The following is a 24,157-nucleotide window of genomic DNA, read 5'->3' on the forward strand; positions in this document are numbered from 1 at the left end:
AAACCCATTAAATTTTGTTACCGGTTTACATACCGATCACACGGCAGTGAAAATCACTTAGATTGGTGCTATATAAGGTATATCTTCTATACCTCTGATTGTTTAGATATGGTTTTTCATATATGTATCTCCTCTATCTATGTATTCTGTAAATATATAAATTTTTTTCAAATGCAGTAATCTGTTAAAGTTAAATTCAGATGTTCATGAAAGGTATGAAGCCTTCGGCATAGCCGAAGACATCGCTGCTCTTACTTGTTTTTATTAATTTGCTATCCCGCCTTTATCTGGCAAACGAATCGCCGGATAACTTTATTCCTCAGTTAGGCGAATTATTCTACGAATAACATTTAACTGACTATTGAACAACGCCATTTCGACTTATCTGCCGAGGTAGTATTTATTCATGGTTTATCTGACTATTGAAAAACCGGCCCCCTAAACCCCCCTATTCGAAAGGGGACAGCCCCCACTTTACGAAAAGTTGCACCCCCCCCCCCCCCCNGAACCGTTAGAAAAAGGGGGAAAAAACGGAATTTTCTTAGGCAAACTGAGCAGTTTGAAGTGGAATATAACCCAACTAACAGAAACCGTGGGATTTTTAATAACAGAAATTATGCTAAATTAGATATCGGGCGATACCCCCCTAAACGAAAGAGGATTGACGCCGCTTTATGAAAAGTGGACGCAATACCTCGAAATAGACCGGCAACGTACTAAATAGTACCCGTCCAAATAAATGACTTTTACAATAAAACTCCTTATCTGAACAATCAGTTGTATGGAGGATATAAATAGGTTACAGTGACCCGATCTTTCTGTTGGTAATTAGTGAAAATATTGCGAAATTCCATGTTTCTAGCTGCATATATGGAGAAGTTATAACAAAGAATCTCGAATCTGAACAATCAGTTGTATGGAGGCTATAGGTTATAGCGATCCAATCTTCGCCATTTTCACTGAAAGTATTATTTTGATAATAAGTGACAACAGTGCCAAATTTCATGTTCCTAGCTGCTTAAATGGAGGAGTTATAACGAAAAATCTTATATCTGAACAATCAGTTGTATGGCAGCTATAGGTTATAGTGACCCGATCTTTGTAAGTTTTCTGTTGATAATGGGTGGAAGTATTGCAAAATTTCATGTTCCTAGCTGCATAAATGGAGAAGTTATAACGAAAAATCGCATATCTGAACAATCAGTTGTATGGGAGCTATATGTTATAGTGGTCCGTTTCTTCCGGTTCCGACAAATGATTACATTATAAAAATACACCCAAATACCAAATTTCATCCGGATATCTCGAAAACTGAGAGTCTAGATTGCATACAAACAGACGGACAGACAGACAGACAGACGGACATGGCTAAATCGACTCAGCTCGACGATCTGATCATTTAAGTATACATTTTAAGGGGTCTATCTCTTCTTATTCAGGTACTTACAAACATCGGACCAAAGCATTTCAGCATTTCATGCTCATGAAAGGTATAAAAAGTACAATTGTACGTAAAATATCAACACTGAGTGAACTCCGTCAGAGTAACAACAATTGCGGCGCATGACGGCTTCCGTCAGTTACCTAGCTGCGTCTTTGATTCCAATACCAATTATGTTGCGCTATTTGTTTCAATAATACGGTTTTCCAGGCAATTTTAGTTGAATAAAATTCCAATTTCATTGGAAGCGATTAGTTGAAAGACCGTTCACACCAGGCTATTGTTGCTTTCAACTAAAAGTTGACTGTAAAATCGCCTCATGCGAACACCGTATAAGCTTCGAGATGTGCTTGTAAGCCTCTGCAAATATTTTAAATTTAAATACAACCACAAAAATTTATTTATTGAAATTTTTCAGTAGAACATCCCAACCAATCTTTTGACAAAAAAATTTCCCCATTTTTGTTTTCACCAATAGCCCAATATAAAAATTTACAAATCTGTACAAATATACCAATNTAAGCCAATTGGTTAGACCTGGTTATCGAACTTACCCTCTGCATTTGCGAAGGTGTAAAGATTAATATGTTAGTGGTTTTATGACGGCCTTCGGCGGCCTTTACTTTTCCTACTCTTTAATTTATTTTTTTAATTAATCAAAACGACGATTTTTCAGAATAAATTTGCTTATACCAATGTGGACATAAATTGCGTTATGACCTCTGAATCTATAGCGGAATAAGTGTAATTTTTTGTTTATAAAGTCAATCTGCAATTATGCAAATATCTGTGAGTGCAATTAGCAATCTTTTAAGTTAAATTTCAGCTTTTAAAATAGAGTTCTCAAATAGGCGGCGTTGACTTACCTTTTTTTGTTTGTTTTCATATGTTAATGCTTTAATAAATGCAATTAATATTTCAATGTATTGTCAGGACTGTATTCCAAGTACCATTAAGTATTTTAAAAACAAAAAAAATTTGACTTTCGTCCAGCTAGATCTGCTATCCGAACCATTGTGCAGCGTTATGTGATTTTATAATAGTGAGCCATAAATAAGGGATCTGAACTGAAGGAGCTTATCCAGGGACATGGCATAGATTGACTCAGCAAGATGGGAAATGTGATCTCTTGCTTTTATTCCGAACGCATAACGAGTAATATTGTTAAACAGCACATTAAGCACGCATAATCACAATTAGCGAAAATTTCGCAACTATACAATAAAGAGGGCATAAGATATGTCTTAACGATTAAAATACGAATTCGTTGAGGGATGAAGTGTTGCGTAGACCAGAGCGCTCGAAGCATTCCGTATAGTTTTCCTACGACTACATTTATGTGACTATCCCANTTTTATTCCGAACGCATAACGAGTAATATCGTTAAACAGCACATTAAGCACGCATAATCACAATTAGCGAAAATTTCGCAACTATACAATAAAGAGGGCATAAGATATGTCTTAACGATTAAAATACGAATTCGTTGAGGGATGAAGTGTTGCGTAGACCAGAGCGCTCGAAGCATTCCGTATAGTTTTCCTACGACTACATTTATGTGACTATCCCAAGTTAATGTTTTGTTGAAGATAATTCCTAGATTTTTGGCCGTCTGTACATAATTTATACACATGCCATCAAGCATGATTTTTGGAAGGGTCGAAGTATCAAGGGGCTTTCTGGGGATGGCAAGCACTTCTGACTTCTTAGGGTTAAGAGTTAGTGCATTGTCGGATGCCCATTTGTTAATAGGGCATAAGTTATGGTTGATTTTAACAATACGGTCGTATATATCACTGAGCTTGCAAGAACAATAAACCTGAACATCATCAGCACACAGGTGAGAGCTCATATCGGTAACGATAGCCGGTAGATCATTAATATACAAAGAAAAAAGAAGGGGACCAAGAATGGATCCTTGCCGAACACCCCTGCTTAGTATTAATTGAGATGATGTCAATGGCCCACTACAGACCACTTGCGATCTATATCCTAAGTAAGAGGCAATTAACTTTAAAGAAGTAGGGGAAAGTCCAAAAAACTAGCGAGCTTTGCCAATAAAATACTGTGGTTAACGGAATCGAATGCCTTTGAGTGGTCAAGTAGGGTAAGGAATGTGACTTTTTCCTCGTCGATGGATTCGCGAATATCTTCAATAACGTCAGCCAGCGCAGTTATACAGTTATGTCCTTTTCAGAACCCGGATTGCCGTTTATGTAAAAAGGAGTTCTTAGAAAGAAACGCGTTTAACTGCTTATGCAAAACTAACTAAAATACCTTCGAAAGATAGGGTAAAATTGCGATTGGTCTGAGTTTACCGTCGGCTTTAGGAATCGGCAAGATTTTAACGGTTTTCCAACATTTTGGGAAAACGGATGTGGTTAGTATTGTGTTAAAACAGTGAGTAATATACGGAAGTAGAACGGGTAAAACAGCTTTTAGAACAACAGGGTTATACCATCTGTCCCAACAGCATTAGACTTAATTGAGAGAAAACATTCAAGGACGTCGGACTGATCTACACACGAAAAACTAAAACTTATATCATTTGGTAGAGAACAAGGTAGATTAATGTTAGTGTTTGTGACTCGGGGTGCCGAAATATTTACAAATTTTTTATTTAAAGAATCAAGATCTTCCGAAGCTTGAAAACTGTTCACTTTACTCTTAACAAGACCGACAGTTTAGATTTTTTGTCAGGTTTGTTTGCTACCGATTGCCTTTGCAAAATTATTTTCAAAATACTTGGCTTTGGCACTTCTACCCATTTTAACAACCGCCTTCTTTAAAACTGTAAACTGATTGTGAAAATCCATCGTTCTTTATCTTTTCCAACGATCATACATTTTATTCCGATTCTCGATAGCTTTTTTAGTTTCCGAAAAAAACCAAATGTTTTCATAGACTCGCCTAATCTTTGTCTTGATGGGAACATGCGTGTTAAATAGTTTTAATAAATTCTGCTGTAAATATTGCATTTGGTCATCAGTAGATGTCAATTTCTTTACACCGTGCCAATCAATTTTATTTACGTCACTGTTAAGTTTAACATAGTCTATGTTATTAAAATCTCTAAAGCTAAAGTGTTGTTTTTCTTCAGTAGTAGTCACACACAGGTCGAACGTCAGGAAAATTAAGTCATGTCGGGAGAAGGAGGGCATGGATAATTGGTCATATAGCAAAATTCGTCTTAAGTTACTTGTGTAAAAGAGACCAATGAGAGACTCGTACCTATTTGTGAAATGAGTCGGAGTTATTATATTCACTGTAAAAAGACCAAAGGTGTTCATAACGTCAGTTACATAGTGTTCGACCAGCAAATTGCAGTTGAAGTCACCGGCAACAATAATATCTTCATAAGATAGTGATAATTTCTCAATGGCATTTGCCAGCGGGGTACAGTCAACATTTTTATTTGGACGATACACAGTACCAACAAGAACTTTATGATTATTACAGACAATTTCGACAAACAGATATTCAACACAAACATCCACACTAGATTTGGATTTCACAAAGCATTTCAATGACTCATTCACAAAGATCGCTACATGCCCCTGCCTATCGTGTCTGTAGAGTTTGTACCCTGACTGCGAAGAGTTCGTCGCACATATGTGAGGTGAACCATGTCTCTGATACGCACACGATATCAATGAGAGATTTCTCAAAGTAATACCTGAACTCATCGATTTTCCTGCTCAGGCTCTGTGAATTTATATGGCAGATTTTCAGTCCGTTCCTTCGTTTGCTCAGCACCCGTAACATTGCGCAGTGACTTGTACTCTGAATATTCCCTTTATTAGTGTACTTAGTCAAAGGTGTCATTTAAATAAAATTTAANGTATTAGTGTACTTAGTCAAAGGTGTAATTTAAATAAAATTTAAAGTTAATAAGTAACATGAACATCTTTAGATAACCTAACAAAGGAGATATTTACATTTAAGTTGTTGTAGTATTTTAGAAAAATCAGAAATATAAAAAAAAGAGAACGAAAAACCAATAATCTAAGTATTGCTGCGAAAGAGAAAAGTTTGTTCGTCGGCTCTAACTAAATTTCTCAGCGTTTGCATAGTTGGCATACGAACGGGTGTATCGCTAGGAGAGCGCTTTATAAAAAATTTGCCCGCGCCAGGTAATAGTTGATGATATTTTCTTATGTTTCTTCAGTCGCAGCGCAGTTTCCAGCAACGCATGACTTGCTTTAGTCAAGCATTCGTTGATATAAATTGGCATGTTGGAGTCAAACCCTGCATGCCTTAGGCATAATTTATCTTTGCTGCGATTATGAAGTGCAATCGACTTGAGAAACACTCCCTTTTCGTGAGGAGAGCTAAACTTGACTATTTAGTTTTCCTCATTCGAAAAATACTCTTGACTGTTGGCACCGTACTATTGATTGAGGTGCAGATATTCTTCAGTAGGCCCGTTAGATCCTCTCCACTTTGCGCTGGTATACCGTGTAGACATGCATTAGCGGCGACTTCAGCTCGTTCGTAGCGATCAAGCTGGGTTCGCAGTGAGCACACTTCAGCGCTAAGAGATTCACTTGCGCACACCTCCGCCTTAAGAGTATGAACGTCATTGCACCACTTCGCTATTTCAGCACAGTCGCGTTCAGCTGCCACTACTCTTTCTTCAAGAGATTTTACGCTTTGCTTTAAATTTGTAAGCTCAGCCGTCAGCTCCCCTATATGTAGTAGTATGCGCTCACCTGACTCCCTCGTTGATTCTTTCACTGCACTCACTATTCTCGCCTCCAATTGCGAAACCCACGCAGCATTAGGCGAGCTCTCACCTTTACTGAAATTGTGATGCGTTGTTGGACTAGCACCCAAGGTTGTGGCTGTGAGGCGATTTGTTCTGGCGCGAGTTGACATGATCTGCTCTTAGTACAAAGTTCAAACAATAGCGCGGGAGAAGCAATAAAACACAAATCGGTGTAGAGCGTAACTGCGATAGAACAGTAGAAGCGTCGAAGGCGGCAGTAGACGAAAATGTGGAAAAAACAAACAGCGTCAGCAAAACAAGATTTTTGTATAAAATAACACTTTTCTGGCACAAAACCGATCAAAGGGTCTTTGAAAAACTTGATATTGATATATTCAAAAATTTAAAGTTTATAGCCCGGAATTTATCCAAGCAGTTAAATTCCTTCAGATACTGGCGATATTTTTCATAAAAAACCTGGTTAATTACTTAGTTTAAACTTCTTATAATACTTGTTTCTAAGGTGTTTAACTTTTTTTAACCCTTTAGTATACTAGGGAAGTTTGTAGGGCTTAGTTTTAATAGTAGGAATATTGAATAAGCATGTATTATACACCACTGACCTGAAAGCATCATAGCACTCGGCGACATTAGTGCCTGAAAGCTGATGCTCCCAACTAAACTCGGCAAATAAACTGTTCAGGCTTGCATGTGTGTTGTTAAAGGGTGTTTTATAATAGGGGTCTTCCCTTAAACTCGTAAAAGCATCGTAAAGCTCGTAAATTTACGAGCCTCGTAAATGAACTGTCAAAATTTGTATGGAGCTCAATTTCATTTCATTTTCAAAATTACGAGGCAAATTTGATGCGCAAACGACCTCGTAAACTTCAGTGTTGACGAGGGGCCGAAATTTTTATATCAAAATGTTTTATAAAATAATGAAAAGAAATGACATAAATAATAAGCGAAAAAATAATTGATTTTCACTAACTATATTTGACTTAGGTTTTCTGATAATTTTCGGCATTTTTAACTGTATTTTAGCCAAGAGTGGTAGAGACAAGACGGCGGGATGTTATGCAAATACTAAACAAAACTTGCTTCACAAAATCCTGGTAGATCTCTCATACAGTCACTAGACGCACCTATTTACACCTTTTCACATAGGGGCGTTCCCATAAAAGCGTCGTAAACTAACGAGTTTTACACAGTTTAAGACATAACGAGTTTAAGGTAATCCCCTAATTGTGGTAGAATAGAGAAACTTGGTTGGAAGATATATATATGAATTCAATCAGCCGTATCATGAGTTTCATTTTCTCTGAACTGGTTCCCTTTTCACTTTTGGTTTCCATGTATCAGCGATGACAACTTGCCGGGAGTTCCCCGATTTGCTCCGCCCACAAGCATCAAACCCACTTTCAAATCATGGCGGCGTTGCACTTACGTTCCGCCTTTCACCACCACCGGTATAGATTTTGCTGGGCCTTTTGAAGTAAAAGCCTCCATGCTAAGGTCCTCCATTGTGAAAGGCTACGTGGCCGTATTTGTGTGTTTCACAGCAAAGGCGGTTCACCTTGAGTTTGCCCGTTTTGTTGGGCGTCGAGGTTATCCAGCAAGAATGATGAGCGGCAATGGTACTACTTTCATTACAGCCAAAAGAGCAACAGAGAAGTAATTCTGTAGTTTCCTGCAAGAAGTCGCAAGACATCATCAAACAGTACTCTCCCCAAGGCATTGCTTGGAGATTTATCCCCCTGGCAGCCCCCACATGGGCGGATTATGGGAATCCGCCGTCAAAAGCTTCAAGCTACATCTCAAACGAACGGCCGGAGCACACAAATTCACATTTGAAGAATTCCCCACTCTTTTAGTTAGGATCGAAGCGGTATTAAATTCTCGTCCCATCTCCGGTCTCTCCCAAGAGCCAACCGAATTCACGGCCCTCACCCCTGGCCATTTCCTAAGGAGAAGTAGATCATAGCAATTTGTCTCTCCTCCTCCTCAGCCGCCGTTGGAAGGAAGATTATCTCAAAGATCTTCAGCAACGTTATAGATGAAAAGACACTAAAGATTCACCGAAATTTGGAGAATACGTCCTCATTATAGATGATACGTTGCCGCCCACTGAGTGGCGTCTTGGACGCATCGAAACGACCCATCCCGGTCCAGAGAGACATATTCGCGTAGTTGACGTATGCACCAAAACTGGCATACTCACTCGGTCGATTGTAAAGCTATGCCCTTTGCCATACGCAAATGTCCCTTTAACCCCCACAGCAGATAACTAAACAACTTTTCACCGACTGCACTATATCCGCACTGCTTACCTGCATTTGTTTATCACAGTTACTTGACAGGCAATACACTTATATTCTCATCCCTCTGTCTTATTTATAAGTGTCTAACACCCCACTATTAACCTGCTCGAAAACCCCTACTTGCAGATGGAGATTGATATCCCTCAGCCCTCACTACGCACATCATTGACGGCAAAGGCGTTCCCGTCCGTAAGTGAATCTGGGCGAAGGGCCACAGAGACCGTCTCGGAACAACTTCTTCCGGACGACACGCCCGTAACAAACTTCCAGCAGTGCCGTCTATTTACGTGCCATCTCGCCCTTAGAGTGTGGAGCGTTTTCCGCGCCCTGCAGCCCCATCAGAGGTTTACCATCGCGGGAGCGCACAAATACTGTACGAACTGCCTCGCGGTCTCACACCGTACAGTGGACTATTCCTCCAATAGGAACTGTCGAACGTGTGAACAGTTCCACCATACGCTGCTGCACCGCAGCGAGGCCAACGCAGCTAGTCGCCGAGCTATGCAATCAGCACAACCACCAAAAGGAGCCCCTCGTACAAGGAACAGATGTACGAAATTCCAGCGTAATCAACGCGCTGCTACCAAGGGCTCTTGTTCTCGCCGCTCTGCACCGCAGAACACACCCTCCGTACAACGCGGGCAACACATCGTCCAACGCAATCATCGCAACGACTATCCAGGCAAAGCCACTAAGCTACTGGTGCACGAGGCGATGCGCACCCTCAAAGAGTTGAAGGATGTACTAGCCGCTTAGCGCGTCTAGGCGGGGCAGGATGGCTACGTGAGTCTAGCCCAGCGAGTCACATCAGTATTTGAATTACGTTTTCGAATTGTACCTATGAATTGCATTGAATTGAATTGTATTTTAATGAATTTCACCTTTTTTGAATTTAAGATGTTTAAACATCCTACATATATAAACATGTTATGCGTGAATACCACCACTTATGTTGTAAGGTGTTGGCAACGCGCTTGCGCGTATATCACAAAAAGCTGACAGGTGTGCAACCTTGTTGCTTTTAGCTTTGACAATCATTGCTATTATTTTCTCTCACGTCAAATTGTGCGGTTTCCTTTGCCTCGAAAATTGGAATTTTTATCTATATATCTATATCGCTATATATTGCGCGAACGTTTACAAGCATTTTTAAAATAGCACTTGGGCACCATTTTTGTAAATAAATGCTCGGTCCTGCGCGACGAAACATTCAGCAAAATCCCGTAATGTTTTCATTCGAAAATTTTGCGTTTTCCATAAGGGCCGCCTCGTGTATTCTGAGTACCCCCAGCAAACAGTCCAACAGATCCCGCAGCAACCGCCTTACCGCCAGCAAGTCAACCACATCTCCAGCAGCCACTTCATCGCCGCCAACTAGCACCCATCCGGCGCACCACCGCCGCCAACAGTTACACCGCCAGCAACTCCGCGTTCAACTATACTGTATATTGTCATCCAGCATCCCGCGATCCCCAAGGGCTCAATCAGTAGTAAACAACTAAAAAAGTAAAAATATGGGCGGGGTCCGCCTTTTACTCTTATTTAAACGGTATATATTTTTTGTGCAAACCTATATTACAGGTGCTATAGGGGGTCAAAGGTCAGATCGAAAAATTAAAAATTTTACATTTGAAAAAAATTTTGAACTGATTTTTAAGTGCTATAAGGGACCTGTAATATCTATAAGTTTGCACAAAAAAAGTTATATGCCATTTAAATAAGAGCAAAAGGCAGACCACGCCCATCTTTTATTCACTGAGAAATGACTTTTTTACTTATGACTCAAAATCTTGAAAAAAAAGTGGATTTTGCCGTAAAGCGTTGTTGAAACATTACAAGGCAAAATGAAATGTGCTGTGTCAAATTAAAAAAGCGAAAACAAAAGGAAGGCGTGTAAGCTTTTTTCTGTATATATCCACATATATATAACTTCATGCATTTTCCCCAACATCCGGCATGTGCTGAAACTCGTACTTACCTAAAGTGCTACATGCCCAAAATCATTGCTACATATTCCTATTTAATTAAACTTTGTATATTTCATCGACTCTCCCGAGGGACACTCCGGAGTGGACATCAGCTGTTTGAAGAACTTTATTATGAGCACCCAGCGCTTCTTGTAATTTTTACGCAGTTACCGTTCAAACGAATTTCTCCCTTATGTAATGTGGTATCACAATGGACAACCAAATGTTTAAATGAGTCCCCTTTGCGGGTCTGCCACCGTAACCTAACCTAACCTTGTATATTTACGATTACCTGAAAAATTAGACTACGTGGGCAACCCATGTACGAGATGTGGTAACCAACCCGAGTGGGGCCTTGGGTCACGGCAGAAAGAGAGAGAGCTTCGGTGGGGCCACTCCGACTTATTCGGTTTAAGTCTGCAGCGTCTGTTAATCAGTAGGTGTGGCTGCAAGCGGGCGTCTGTCTTGCAGCAAGCAGTTCGATATACAAACGTATTTGCACGTAAATATGCCTACCAATGAAAGGAACAAAATGGCCTCGGATGACTGCCCTCCACACGTTGACGACCCTCGCTCACAAAATAAGGACTATGATTTACAGATATGCACTTGGAATGTCCGAACCCTTTATAGGGAAGATGACTCTATCCAACTGCTGGATGTCCTCGAAAAATATAAGGCTGACATCACTGCAATCCAGGAAATGCTATGGGGACACGGCTACATGAAATATTCAACGTGTGACATCTGCTATGGCTGCCATGAGACGGCGCACAAATTTTACAGGTTTACTCCCATCAGTGAAAGAATCACGCACGTCCGACGGAGGAGAAGGACGATGAAACCAAAGAACTGTTCCACGAGCGCTTAAGCGAAGCATATGAGCGCTGTCCCCGCCACGATGTTAAAATCATGCTGGGCGACTTTAACGCCAGGGTGGGCAAGGAAGGCATTTTTGGTCCAACAGTCGGAAAATTCAGTCTCCATGACAACACCTCCGACAACGGAGAAAGGCTGATCGACTTTGGCGCGGCACGGAACATGGCAGTTAGTAGTTACCAGACACCAGCATCGAAACATCCATAAAGCCACTTGGGTGTACCCTGATCAAAGAACGAAGAACCAAATAGAAAATGTTGTGATAGACGGAAGATACGCTTCGAGCGTTCTTGATGTGCATTCTATCCGAGGAGCCAACATCGACACGGATCACGACCTTGTTGCAGCCAAGGTCCGCATGCGCCTCTGCGCAATGAAGAACATCAATCAGCAACGCGGCGGAAGTTCGAATTACCTCTCCGCGCCGTTTGAGGCCAAACGAGGTTTTAGACAAGGCGAAAGCGTTATAAGAGCTGTCAATCTGAGTCGCAGCTTCACCATATACAGCAAAAGCACGATGCTGCTGGCGTATGCAGATGATATTGACATCGTTGGCCTGTAACTCAAGGATGTCAGCGCAGCATTTTGCAGCTTAGAAAAAGAAGCTAACGACGTTGGTCGGCCGGTGAACGAGGACAAGACAAGGGACCTCCTGGCAACACATAAACGGTCTTCGCGTATGGGGACACACGTCACTGTTGGCAGTCATAACTTTGAAGTAGTGAAGGACTTTTTTTACTTAGGATCCAGCATAAACACCAGCAATAATCTCCGTCTGGAGATAAAACGAAGAATAACTCTTCTCAACACGTGCTACTTTGGGTTCGGTAGGCAGCAGCAGAGCCCTCTCTCGGCGAACAAAAATCACGCTTTACAAATCTCATCATGCCCATCCTTTTATATGGCGCAGAAACATGAACGATGTCTAACAAATATGAGAAGACTTTGGGGCTTTCGAGAAAACTATTCTTCGCAAGATCTATGGCCCCGTTCGCGTGGGCGACGAGTACCGAAGAAGATGGAATAACGAACTGTACGAGCTTTTTAACGACATGGACATAGTTAAGCGCATACAAATACAACGATTGCGCTGGCTTGGACATGTTGTGCGCATGGATGACGACGATCCGGTTTAAAGATCCTTCGACTCCGCAACTATGGGTAGACAACTATGGTAAGGATTACATTTGGATTTTAAATTAATCGCTCAAAAAAAATCATATTTTTTGATCAAAAATAAAACTAATTTTTCAAGTGTTATTTTTTTGCTCTGAAGTGATTATTTTGTGAGTTGGTTTCTTTTTGATCAAAAATAATCATTATATTATGAGTTTTATATTTTTGATCAGAAATAATCATTATTTTTTTAGTTTTATTTTTTTTCATCAAAAATAATGATTATTCTTTGAGTTTTATTACTTTGATCGAAAATAAAACTCATTTCTTGAGCGTTAATTTTTCTCGGAAATAAAAAGTAACTTTTGAGTTTTATTTTGTGTAGCAGATCGAAAAACTCAAAACGCCTCACTCACTTGTATTATATGTATGTGTCATTCCGTGTAAGAAATCCAAAACGAATATACTAAAACATGTGCCGTTTATTTTAAAAATTTGGTTTGAATTCAAAAGTTACAGAGAGCGTTTTAATATCTGAAATAAAGTTAAGTTCTTAGTATAATTCTTCTATCTTTTTAGCGCTCCAATCACGCATTCTAAGCCCTGTTGTAGCATGCCAGGGAAAATTCCATCCGCTCCCGGTGACTTCAGTGGTTTTAAGGTATTCATAGCATATTTCCTTAGCCACTAACCAGTTTCCTCTGCTTATTTTACTGCACTGCCCAGTCCGATCTGTTTCGGAATAAGATGTAGATCCTGGGAAGTGAGTATCTATGAGAAGTTTGATCTTCTCCTCCTCGCTGCCAGTGAAACTCCCATCACTCTTCCGTAGACTTGCGGACGAAATACAGTTCATTTTTGCCATTACCTTATAGAGTCTTGTAGCCTCCGTAGTATCTTCTATGCTTTCACAGAAGTTCCTAAAGCTTAAACGCTTAGATTCCCTTATTTCCTTGTTGTACAGAGTTAAGGTGTTTCTGTATTCTGACCACTCCCCGGTTCGTTTTGCTCGATTGAACAGTTTCCGGACTTTGGTTCTGAGTTTACTTAAGTTGTTGTTCCACCAGGGTACATCCCTGGAGGAAAGTACCTTACTTATAGGACAACTGTCTTCATATGCGTCAATGAGTAATTCATTGAAGCGCTTTGTAGCGAATTCTAGTTCTTTTTCATTCCTGATCTTCTGACCCAGCCCAGGTTGTTAAAGACTCCCCAGTCAGGCTTATAGGGTGGGAGGAGGGAAGATGGGATGGGGAGGGATTAAAGACAAGGACGTCGGTGCGGTGATCTCGCATGGAAACCAGAGTGGCTAGTATCACACTTACCCAGCGGGCGAGGTTGATACAGCGGCAGCAGGTCACCATACTAGCTTCCCTCTTGGTTCGTGGTGATATGTCGGTTGCCGAAGCAGCCGCCATAGTAACACTTAAGCCCCATCCCCACGGCAAGGAGACCGACAATAATGGAGCAAACTTATCGATACGCTTCGTTAAAATTTAGGCATGGTTGCATTTACAGCTTCAAAGAGTGCTTACAAGTTTCTATCAATTTCGAAACAAATAATCTACTACGAAATTAACTTTTCAAAAATATTAATCTACAATATTCCGCCCCCTGTGACTCCAAGTGGAATCTACCGAGTCACCCACGTCTAGTACAGCCAACTTCGATGCAGGACGTCGAAGTAGTCCTTGAATGGTTTTCATCGTTGCAGGCCGCACCTGGCCATCTGGTGCCAAATGAATTTTAGTCACCCGTCCACGCTTCCATAGTCCTCTGCTCTCGTTATCGCCACACACTATTACAATATCTCCGATTTGTATAGGTCTTACACGCTGGTGCCATTTGGAGCGACGAGTCAACATTGGCAAATATTCAAGCACCCACCTTTTCCAAAATGTCTGTTTTAACTGCTGCAGGATATGCCACTGCTTCCTCAAGCACACCTTTTCCGGTACGGTCGTAGTCTGAACATAATTCGGACAACCTAATAAAAAATTATTAGGCGTAATCGGTTCTGCTCCTCAGAATCCACCGCCAAATGCATAAGCGGTCTGATTTAACCAAATTCTCTGCCTATATTAACAAGCTTTGAAGAGTCTCACACAGCGGCGCTTGCTCCTTCAGGGTGAATGATAAAACGCGTTTTACTGATTTTACAGATACCACCTGCAGATTGGTTTGCCGGCGTGTTGCGTGTTAAAAATCTACTCTATATTACGCCGAGTACACTCCTCTGTCATTTCACGTTGAATCTGCAATCATTCTTCCTTACTGGCGCCAATAAAATTTGTACCTTGTTCGCTTCTTATACGCACAGGAACACCCCTGCTATTGGCAAAATTCCTTAGGCACAGCACAGCCGCATCTGAAGACAAATCTCGAGCCAGTTCTATATGTATCGCTCTTACAGTTAAACAGGTGAATATTGCCACCCACGGCTTCTCTCTTCGACGTCCAATGGATACTTGAATCGGCCCGAAATAATCTATGCCAGTATATGAAAAGGTACGTACATATGGGGTTAGTATATCCTTTGGTAACTGACCCATTAATGGCGCTTCAGGGGCGGCTGACAAGTTTTTACTCATTTGGCACCTTTTCTTAGTTGGTCTTAGTTGTAGTAATTGAAAACTCTTTCAAATAATGGGGTGTTAACATCGGGCTGCACCGCATACAAACATCTTGCTGGGTTATCCGCACCTGACACCCACCTCCATTGCTCCATGTCCAGTGACACAAACTGTTTATATCTCGCGCATTAGATTTAATCCATTGAATTACTGTTTTCGAATCTGACCAAAATACAATCCTGCTGGGCTTGACGTCATGATTGCAGATTATCAACTCTTTCAAGCGTACACCGAACACAGCAGCCTGAAGTTCTAGCCTTGGAATCGAAACCACTGTTATGGGACTACAGCGTGATTTTCCTGCAATGAACACAACATGTACCTCATCCTTCAAACGCACATGCCAATACGCGACTGCAGCAAACGCAGGCTCACTTGCATCTGCGAATATGTGCAACTGTACCTCTGTCTTTGGATTGGCAATCTCTGGATGGTAACATCCAGGAATCCGGAATTCTTTTATCTTCTCCAGACTTCCGAACCACTTATACCATTTGCAATACACTTCATCAGGGACAGAATCATTCCAATCGATATTTAATTGCCATAACTAATTGCATCAGTATTTTTGAAAGAACCAAGATATTCGATAAAAACCCGTACGGATCGAAAACCGACATCATCACGCTCAACATTTCCCTTTTGGTAGGCCGTCGACTCCCGTTTAATATAGCTTTCGGTACTCTGGAGAAAAGAAAGTTGAAAAACAATACATCCTCCCTAGGATTCCATTGGATGCCAAGAATTTTTTCGGCTTCAGATTCTCCCCGACACATATTCTGAGTCCCTGATTCTACTAAATCTACAGATAGTTCACAAATTGACCGGAACAATTGCCTCGAATTCGAAACAAAACCACGCAACTCAAATCCAGCAGCTTCATGTATATCGACTAACTTTCTCGTTATTCGGACGACCCCTTCTACAGTGTCAAAACTGTCAACATAATCATCCACATAATGTCGATTGATGATGGCTTCAACAGCTCTTGGATTCTCCTTGCGATAACTCTCAGCGTTAATATTTTGTATATACTGGGCTGAGCATGGTGAACATATAGACCCAAATATCATCACATTCATGACATACGTGTCAGGAGACTTCGCCTTATCTCCCCCACGCCACAAGAAACGCTGGGCATTCTGGTCTTCCTTCCTAATGTTAACCCTGTGAAACATCTCCCTAATATCTGCGCACACCGCTACTTTACCCTGCCGAAATTTATATAAAATTGATAGCAGCGGCTTTGGCTGAAACTCCTCGGGACCCTTCATAAGAACATCATTCAGCGACATGCCGTTTTCCTTTGCAGGAGGGCTTGTTGCCTTTGTTTATATTATAAACAACAAAGTGGGGCAAGTACCACGTGCGCTCATCAACACGAGCAGCTTCCTCTGGCGACAACATTCGTGCGTAGCCTTTGCCTGCGTACTCGTAAATTTTTTTGTTGTACCACACTCCGAAATCTCGGCTTTTTGAACAATGCTGTATATTATGTCCTGCTTGTAGGCAGCAAAAACATAACTTGTTCGCCTTAACAAACTCCTATCGATGGGTATGTTCAGTGCTCTTGAACTTTTGGCATTGGTACAAAAAATGTTCGTCTTTGCAGAAAATACATACCTGCTTATTTGCAGTCACGGTCAACACTGACTTCGAATTCTTATTGGATTTGTGACATGATTGATCGGTAGTTTCGACCATGATAAAAATATAGTAAGGTAGAACCGCTGAGAGTCACTTTTAAAATTCTTGACGTTTCCAAACAATTTAATTTTTAAATTTACTCACAAACTCGCACACACATTTTCATTTTCAATCTCAAGCAACAACAATTTCGAACAATTTCAAATTTTTTATTTTCACTTGTATATGATTTTAAAATGTTGGAAAACTTCAAAAAAAATCATGGCCGATAAAATGAGAGAGCGGTTCTACCTTGCTATGTTTTTATCATGGTTCCGACTATTTCTGTTGCCATAGAAATAAACATGGCAGCTTCTTGCAACCAGCTACTGAATTTTTTTATGGGGATATAGCTGACTTGTCGAAAATTTGTGGCGAATCCAATCTTCTTTTTTCTTCAGTGGAAGTTTGTTTACGAGCTCATCCAATAACGAGAGGTCACTAAGATAGGGCTTTGCACCTGCGCTTTCCAGAAAAGCGACTAAATTCGACACAACGCTGCTAAAGTTGACAATCTCAAATATCTTTGATTCAGTTACCACGGTTGCCAGTTGGCTTCGAATCAGAAGTTCTGGCCGACCGTAATGTAACTCCAAAGTTGACATTACTGTAGACACGTTGGACGGGTGGATTAGTAGCGATCCTTTAAATTCTGGCAAATCGATGAGCTTACGAGGGGCTGTTTGGTTACATGCATAACTCGGTGTTGGCATGCTTCTGATAGAATACGGGTTGTAATCGCTGTTAACATTGTGTATATTGAGTGGCGACGAGTCTTCTTGAGACTGTCTGTTGACGTTACTGAAAGTAGTCGGATAGTTGACATGTTCCAACGCGCTATAACTATAACCTATAGAAGGAGTTGTGAATTGCTTAGTACCAGATGTGACATAGACAGGGTGTACGCCGACAAAGCTAGCGTTAGTTCTGCATACTCTGGGGGCTGTATTATCTGTGTTGGGCACGTCAGCAGTGTAACGTAACCCGAGAGACTTAATTTGTGCGTCGACGCCTGTGGCGCTGGAAGAAGTGATGGCATAGGGATAAATGCCAAGAATGATAGAATACAAGATTGCGCCGATCAGAGAGGATTTTTGAGAATAACTTTTGTGTGACGTCACACTGGTGCAATTGCGAGAGAGAAATGCCAAAACGTGAGCAAGAATGGAAGAAGAAGAAAAAATGTTGCAAGGAAAACGTAAACAAGTTGCACAAGTGTGACGTCATGCAAACCACGATTCTGTCAAATTCGTTAAGAGAGGAATAGCGGTCCGAGATCGGCGCAACCTTTGTATTCTCTCAATCGTGGATAAATGCTATCCACAGAGGTACATGTGTCAGCACAAGTGATACTAGTAGCGAGTTCGTCGGCAGGAGTGACGAGTAATCTCTGCTATTTCAAACTTAACTCTACACTTTGTACAGATACTTGCAAACTTTTCACCATCTCACGGAGCTCATTTATTTCTCCACCGGGTGCAACTATGGTGACATCGGCTTCATCATCGTTGGATGAATTCATCTCCGCTTTGTTCTCAGAGGATTTTGACGATTGCATGACGGTTTTTTGACTTCTTAAGTTATATTTTTTCATAGGAAATAAACGGTGGTAGGCGGTTTTTCCATGGAATAAATATTAAAAAATATCACTCCGTGTAAGAAATCCAAAATCCAATATACTAAAGCATGTGCCGTTTATTTTAAAAATTTGGTTTGGATTCAGAAGTTACAGAGAGCGTTTTAATATCTGAAATAAAGTTAAGTTCTTAGTATAATTCTTCTATCTTTTATACAGTAAATATCTGCTCTTAGCTTACTTATTCGTCTTCTTACAACGGCTTTTAGAACGACTATGAATTCGTTCTCAAACTTATCGATACGTTTCGTTAAAATTTAGGCAGGGTTGCATTTACAGCTTCAAAGAGTGCTTACAAGTTTCTATCAATTTCGAAACAAATAATCTACTGCGAAATTAACTTTTCAAAAATATTACTACAATAGTATGCAAAACAGGTGCTTGAAGAAAATGTGTTTGAAAGGTTTTTATTCCCTCCTGTAAAATTTAAATAACTAGACTTAATAACTTTTCATTCTAAGTTAGCGATATGTTCAAAGGCTTGTGCAATTATTTGTATGAAATTAGCCAAAATAAACTGGTTTTGTAAGTGTCCACAGAGCACGTACGGTATCGTATTGTTATTATCACTACTGATGAAAATTCATACCGTTACTATTTCGTTGACATGCATACGAGTGACGTGCCAAATATTCACCCTGGGGAGCGTGTTGAAAATAACATCAAATAACCAGATAGTGTTCTAACTTAACTTGCGAACGCTTAGACGGAATTCACGCTTAGTTTTTTCGGTAAAAATTTTTTCTAATAAAAAAAAGTTTATCACAATAAAAAACTGTTAAAGATGTAGGTGGTATTTTTTCACCAGTCAATCTACATACTTACATACATAAGTATGTGTTTCAACAAACAATAAAGCAACGAATTACGTTTTTAAAACGTTTTACTCTGATTGAAACATGTTTTTGATCTCCCTTGATAATCCCCTCACATGCACGGCACTGAAAGCACAAAATTGTTAACGAATAATAAGTAGTAAAATATTATCAGTATAGTAAAATGGGTCGAAAGCGTGAAAGTGTGTTTCGTTAATGTTTTTCATTTGACTCTGCGAAAAATGAGTCAACTTGCCTTATTTGCAAAAACATATTGAAAGGCAATTATATTTGCAATTTAAAAAGGCAGTTGAGGGAAAAACATCCACAACAATATAAAAGTGCCATTGAAGATACTCCTTCTGATGACACGGAGGCTGGTTTAAAAAAAAAAATTTTATTTAATGTGGAAATGAACATTAATGAAGTGTAAAATGCATGTGTTGATATGATAACAAGCGAAAAGTTACCTTTTCAATTTTTGGATTCGCAAACATTTAAAATCTTGACAGAGCAGATATTCTCTGGTCTAGGGATACCTGCAGTGTCTTCCAAAAACATTCATGATTTGGTCTGCTCAAAATACGAGTCAACTTTTCACAAGTCAAAGCCCTTGTGAAAAATAAAATGTCACTAAAACTAGACACTACCACATGTTGTGATCTAGGCATTTTAGGAGTTAATCTTCAGTTCTGCGTTGACTTGGAGCTGCGAATATATATTATAGGAATGATAGAACTGACTAAGAGGCACACTGCTGAAAATGTTACAACTGAAGTGGAGAATAGTCTGAAGAAATTTGATATCGGAAAGTCCCAAATTTATTCGGTTACAACCGATAATGGTAAGAATATGGTGAAAACAGTAGAGCTTCTTAATTTGCTTGATGATGAAAGTGACGGTACCGATGATATGAACGAGGAAGAATTGACAAACAACATCAATATTCTGTCAATTACTTCTATTAAGTGCGCAGCTCATACCCTTCAACTAGCTGTGAAAGATTTTTTGGCGGACGTTCCTTGTGGCGGAGGAATTGAACGATCAAGGAAAATAATAAAACTTTTAAGAACTTCTTCATACAAGTAAGAAATCGCAAACTAAATACATATCGCTCATTTACGTCAATTGTGTCATAACTCAAAAAAGAAATCGAGACACACGGCTAAAAGTTTTGAATTTATATACATATCGTCACCTGAAACGTAACAAACATCGTCGTTGAAATGCAAAAAGTCAGTGCCATTGTGGAAGAATACAAGTGAGATATCTTAGGGTTGACAAATAGTTGACAGGGTATTCAATATGGCGATGACAGTGTGAACAATATGGCATACAACACCGAATGGCCAGAAGTTGCAAAACTACGACCCGAATGAAACGCTTCGTGAAAATCCAAGGTTGCCAAGTGGTTGATGGAAAGTATAAAAGCCAGGATTTTGTGCAGCGCCGAATTTTAACAAAAGAGGATTTTGTGTGCTCAAGATGAACAGAAAAGGGTTGCTGTGCTGTTTCGTTTTAAGCTTATTTTAAACTTAACGTGTCTAATTAAATATTAAATGGAGACAAAAATTAAAGCAAAAATTTTAAAATATATGTACATATCTGAAAATTTTAAATAAAACATATATTTTCACGAAAGACAAAGTGTGAGTAAATAAAATGGGTTAACTTTAGGGGAAATATACTTATCAGATTGGGTCAGATAGCGGTTTTACGTTATAAATAAAAATAATTCCTACTTAAATTTTATATAATTTTGGTGACGTATATCTAAGCTGACCCTGAGATCTGTGAAATAATACATATGTATGTGCATATATTGTGTTGATTATGCTCCAAATCGCTAAATAATCCTTGCAGCAATCAGCACCATTGGAAATTTTCGGCAAGTAGAAATAAACTAAATTAAATTTATTAATAAAAGAAATTGGAGACAAACGTACAATTCGGACGATGTTTTCCGCATCCGCAAGCGAATGTTTGTTTGATGATTTAGGTTATTGGCCTGGCGTCTAGTGAAGCATTATCGTCATGATTAATGTTCAATCTCCTTTTTTATTAACTAAATCGGTTTTTTAAACAAATTTCTATTCAAATATTTTTCTTTTTCGTTTTTCAATTTACTCCACCGCATGGCCGAGAAGCCATTTTGAGACAGAAAATAAGTATATAAAATAATTCAAAAATAAGCGATTGCTTTTTCTTAAAATTTCAAACCGTTTTTTTAAATTTGATTGAACAAATCGAATAAAAGGTCTGAAACAAGGCGAATTAATATAAGGTGATAGCAGGAGTACAAAAACAAAAATGTACATGTATTTTGTTTTTGCTTTGGCGGCATAAACTGTCAAAATCTGTAAGAGTGTGTGTAGAAATTCAAACAAAATTTTCCAATTTGATATCAGAAGCCGTGCGGCGAAACACATACACAAAATCAGCTGAGCTAGTAACACCACCTTATATAAATTCGCCTTGGTCTAAACCTTTAATAAAAAGCAATTGCTTCTTTATTATCGATTAAAGGGTCTGAAATTTTAAGAAAAGGCAATTGCTTATTTATTATTCCTAAGGATCATTGTTGTGTTTTGCAGTATTTTTTGAAAGCGTTGAAAATCTTCAAAAATATGTGATACATTTTTAAAAAGAAAATATTTCCACTGTCTAAATTAAAGTGAAATTAAAAAAATGTATTTTTATAAAACAAAAATTTAATGTATAGTAACTTTTTGCGTATATGTAATTGTTACCATTTCAACAGTTAAATAAAATGTCTAATGTATGTAATGATAAGAATCAAAAGGCTCTATTACCTTGTTTATACCGACACATAAAGCGCCTTGACCCAGTTCGCTGTTACTACGTTTATACGCATGCATAAGTCGCTTTAATTCATTTCGCCGCGATTCAAAACATATGTATGTGGGATTGACAGACGAACAAAGGACTACCAGAAAAAGACATAACTTATAAACCGTAACGTAAATGCATCTCTGTAGATTTAACGAACTTTATTAGAAATGGGTATCACTGACTGAACGAAGAGGCCCTCGAAAACATACGTTAGGCAGACGGACGATTATTCAGATTCGAAACACGGAACCGATCGGACGAGATTAACTTAGTTTTAATAATTTTATAATCTAAATATAAAAGGTTGACTTTCATTTTGCACGGCGGTAAATAAGATCCCACAGATTGGGGGCTCGTCCGGGAAACCCTGTTAACTTGCAAAACAAAGTACATAAATTAAAGCAAAAACTCTGTTCGGTCGTAGCTACGTTGCAGCAGAAGGCGTTTGCATATTTTCTTTCGTGCGCTTTGCACCAGTAAGCAGCGGCACACCATTTTACTGTGCGCAGCAAACAAGCAACAAGCAGCAGAGTTCCGTGTCTTCGTTATGTAAAAAGCGTCAACTTTTACATAAAATTGTCTGATTAAAAGGTAGTGCGTGCGGAAATAGATCACGCGGAACCAGAGAAGAGTGAAGCCAGAAAATAACGGGCTGAGCAGACAGACCACATCAAATAATGGACGGTCAGTAGCAGATTTCAACGGCACAAAACTGGGCGCAGTAGCAAAGGGCAGAAAAGCAACGGCGAGCTGCGGCAGAGGTCGTATGTTCATACGTGCGCAAAAGCAGTACAGCAGTACTAAATTCCCCAAGCAAGGTTCGACAGAGGTCGGATCGAGAAGTTGTGTGGAAGTGCGTCCCACTTGAGGGTGAGTTGAGTTGGAAGTTGTCCGGCCTTCCTAATAGCGAGATTTCGAGAATCGTTGTGTTGACGGGAATTGTGCCGATGAGAGTTCGACTGTGAGCTTCAGTGGGCAGCGGCAGAAATTGCATGTACGTGCGCAAAAAGGGCGAGCAAGTGCCAAAAGGTTGCTATCAATTCATCAAGCAAGGTTCGACGGGAGGTCGGATCGAGAATCGTTTTGTTGGTTTGAGTTCGGTAGAGTTGCGGTTTGAAGCTGCGGATAAGGTGATGAACGGGAGCTACTATTATATCATTACAGATAAGTTGAATTTGATACTATGTATGTACACTGTTTGACATTTCTGGCAACGTTGCAGAGTTGTGATTGATTTCATACAAGTTTGAGCGAAGTTTGATAGGAAAGGTTTGCATAGTAAGTTGTATGCCCGACAGAGGGGAGACGTTTATGGCTAAAAGTAATGAAAGTTGCTGCGCTTGCAATAAAGCCACTTTTAAATAAATTTACTACACTGATGATAATTACATGTTGTTCCTTAAGAAAGTTTTATGTCAGATTTGTAAATTTTGCAGCTGTTCAGAAAACTATTTGAAAGTACTTAATCTTGAAAAAAGCAAAAGAGATTTTCGGACATTTTGGCGAATGCTAAAATAATCGGAGCTGAGTTAATGCAACCAGGCCAGAGGTGTCAAGCAGTTCTAATTTAAGTGAAATATTTGATTAAGGCCATTGAGCCAGAGATTTGCAAAGTTCAACTGAAGTAGAAAATTTCGATTTAATAAATTAACGAAAGTAGGCCAGTAGGGTTGAAAGTGTGAAAATTGTCAAACGAATTAACCATTTGAATAGAATTTGGTGACTACATTGTTGAAATTGGAACTATTTTGAAGCGAATTAAAATACTGTGTAAACATTCAAAAAACCCATCATACTTTGGAATTAGTTCTAAGAAGTTGATTTTGAATTTTATCTATATTTATCATATCGAATATTGTAAACGACATCGACATGGACATGGAAGAAATTTTAGCGTTGAATTTGAACAGTCTTAGGGAAAAACTAACAGCTTTGGGGTTACCAAATAGGGGACGGAAACGTGATTTACGGGACGCTCTTTTAGAACACTTCGGTCATTCCAGAGATGAAGGCGATGGTGTGAGTTTAGATTCGGGTGAAGATTCTGAAAATAGATCGGCTAATATACCAATACCAGCTCAGAGTTATTTTAGTCTTCGCGA

The 24,157-nt window shown here is 39.5% G+C and overlaps 1 long non-coding RNA gene across 1 annotated transcript; it reads left to right on the forward strand.

Annotated features, from left to right (window-relative positions):
- Positions 1–3,087: 3,087 nt before the first annotated feature.
- On the forward strand, positions 3,088–20,632 carry LOC108361151 (uncharacterized). Its single transcript, XR_001847239.1, has 3 exons — positions 3,088–3,099; positions 3,827–3,830; positions 20,443–20,632. It is a non-coding gene; the product is annotated as an uncharacterized LOC108361151 (long non-coding RNA).
- The last annotated feature ends 3,525 nt before the right edge of the window (positions 20,633–24,157 follow it).

The sequence above is a fragment of the Rhagoletis zephyria genome, unplaced genomic scaffold (assembly GCF_001687245.7).
Source record: "Rhagoletis zephyria isolate East Lansing unplaced genomic scaffold, Rhagoletis_zephyria_1.1 Rzeph_scaffold_00705, whole genome shotgun sequence".
NCBI lineage: Eukaryota > Metazoa > Arthropoda > Insecta > Diptera > Tephritidae > Rhagoletis > Rhagoletis zephyria.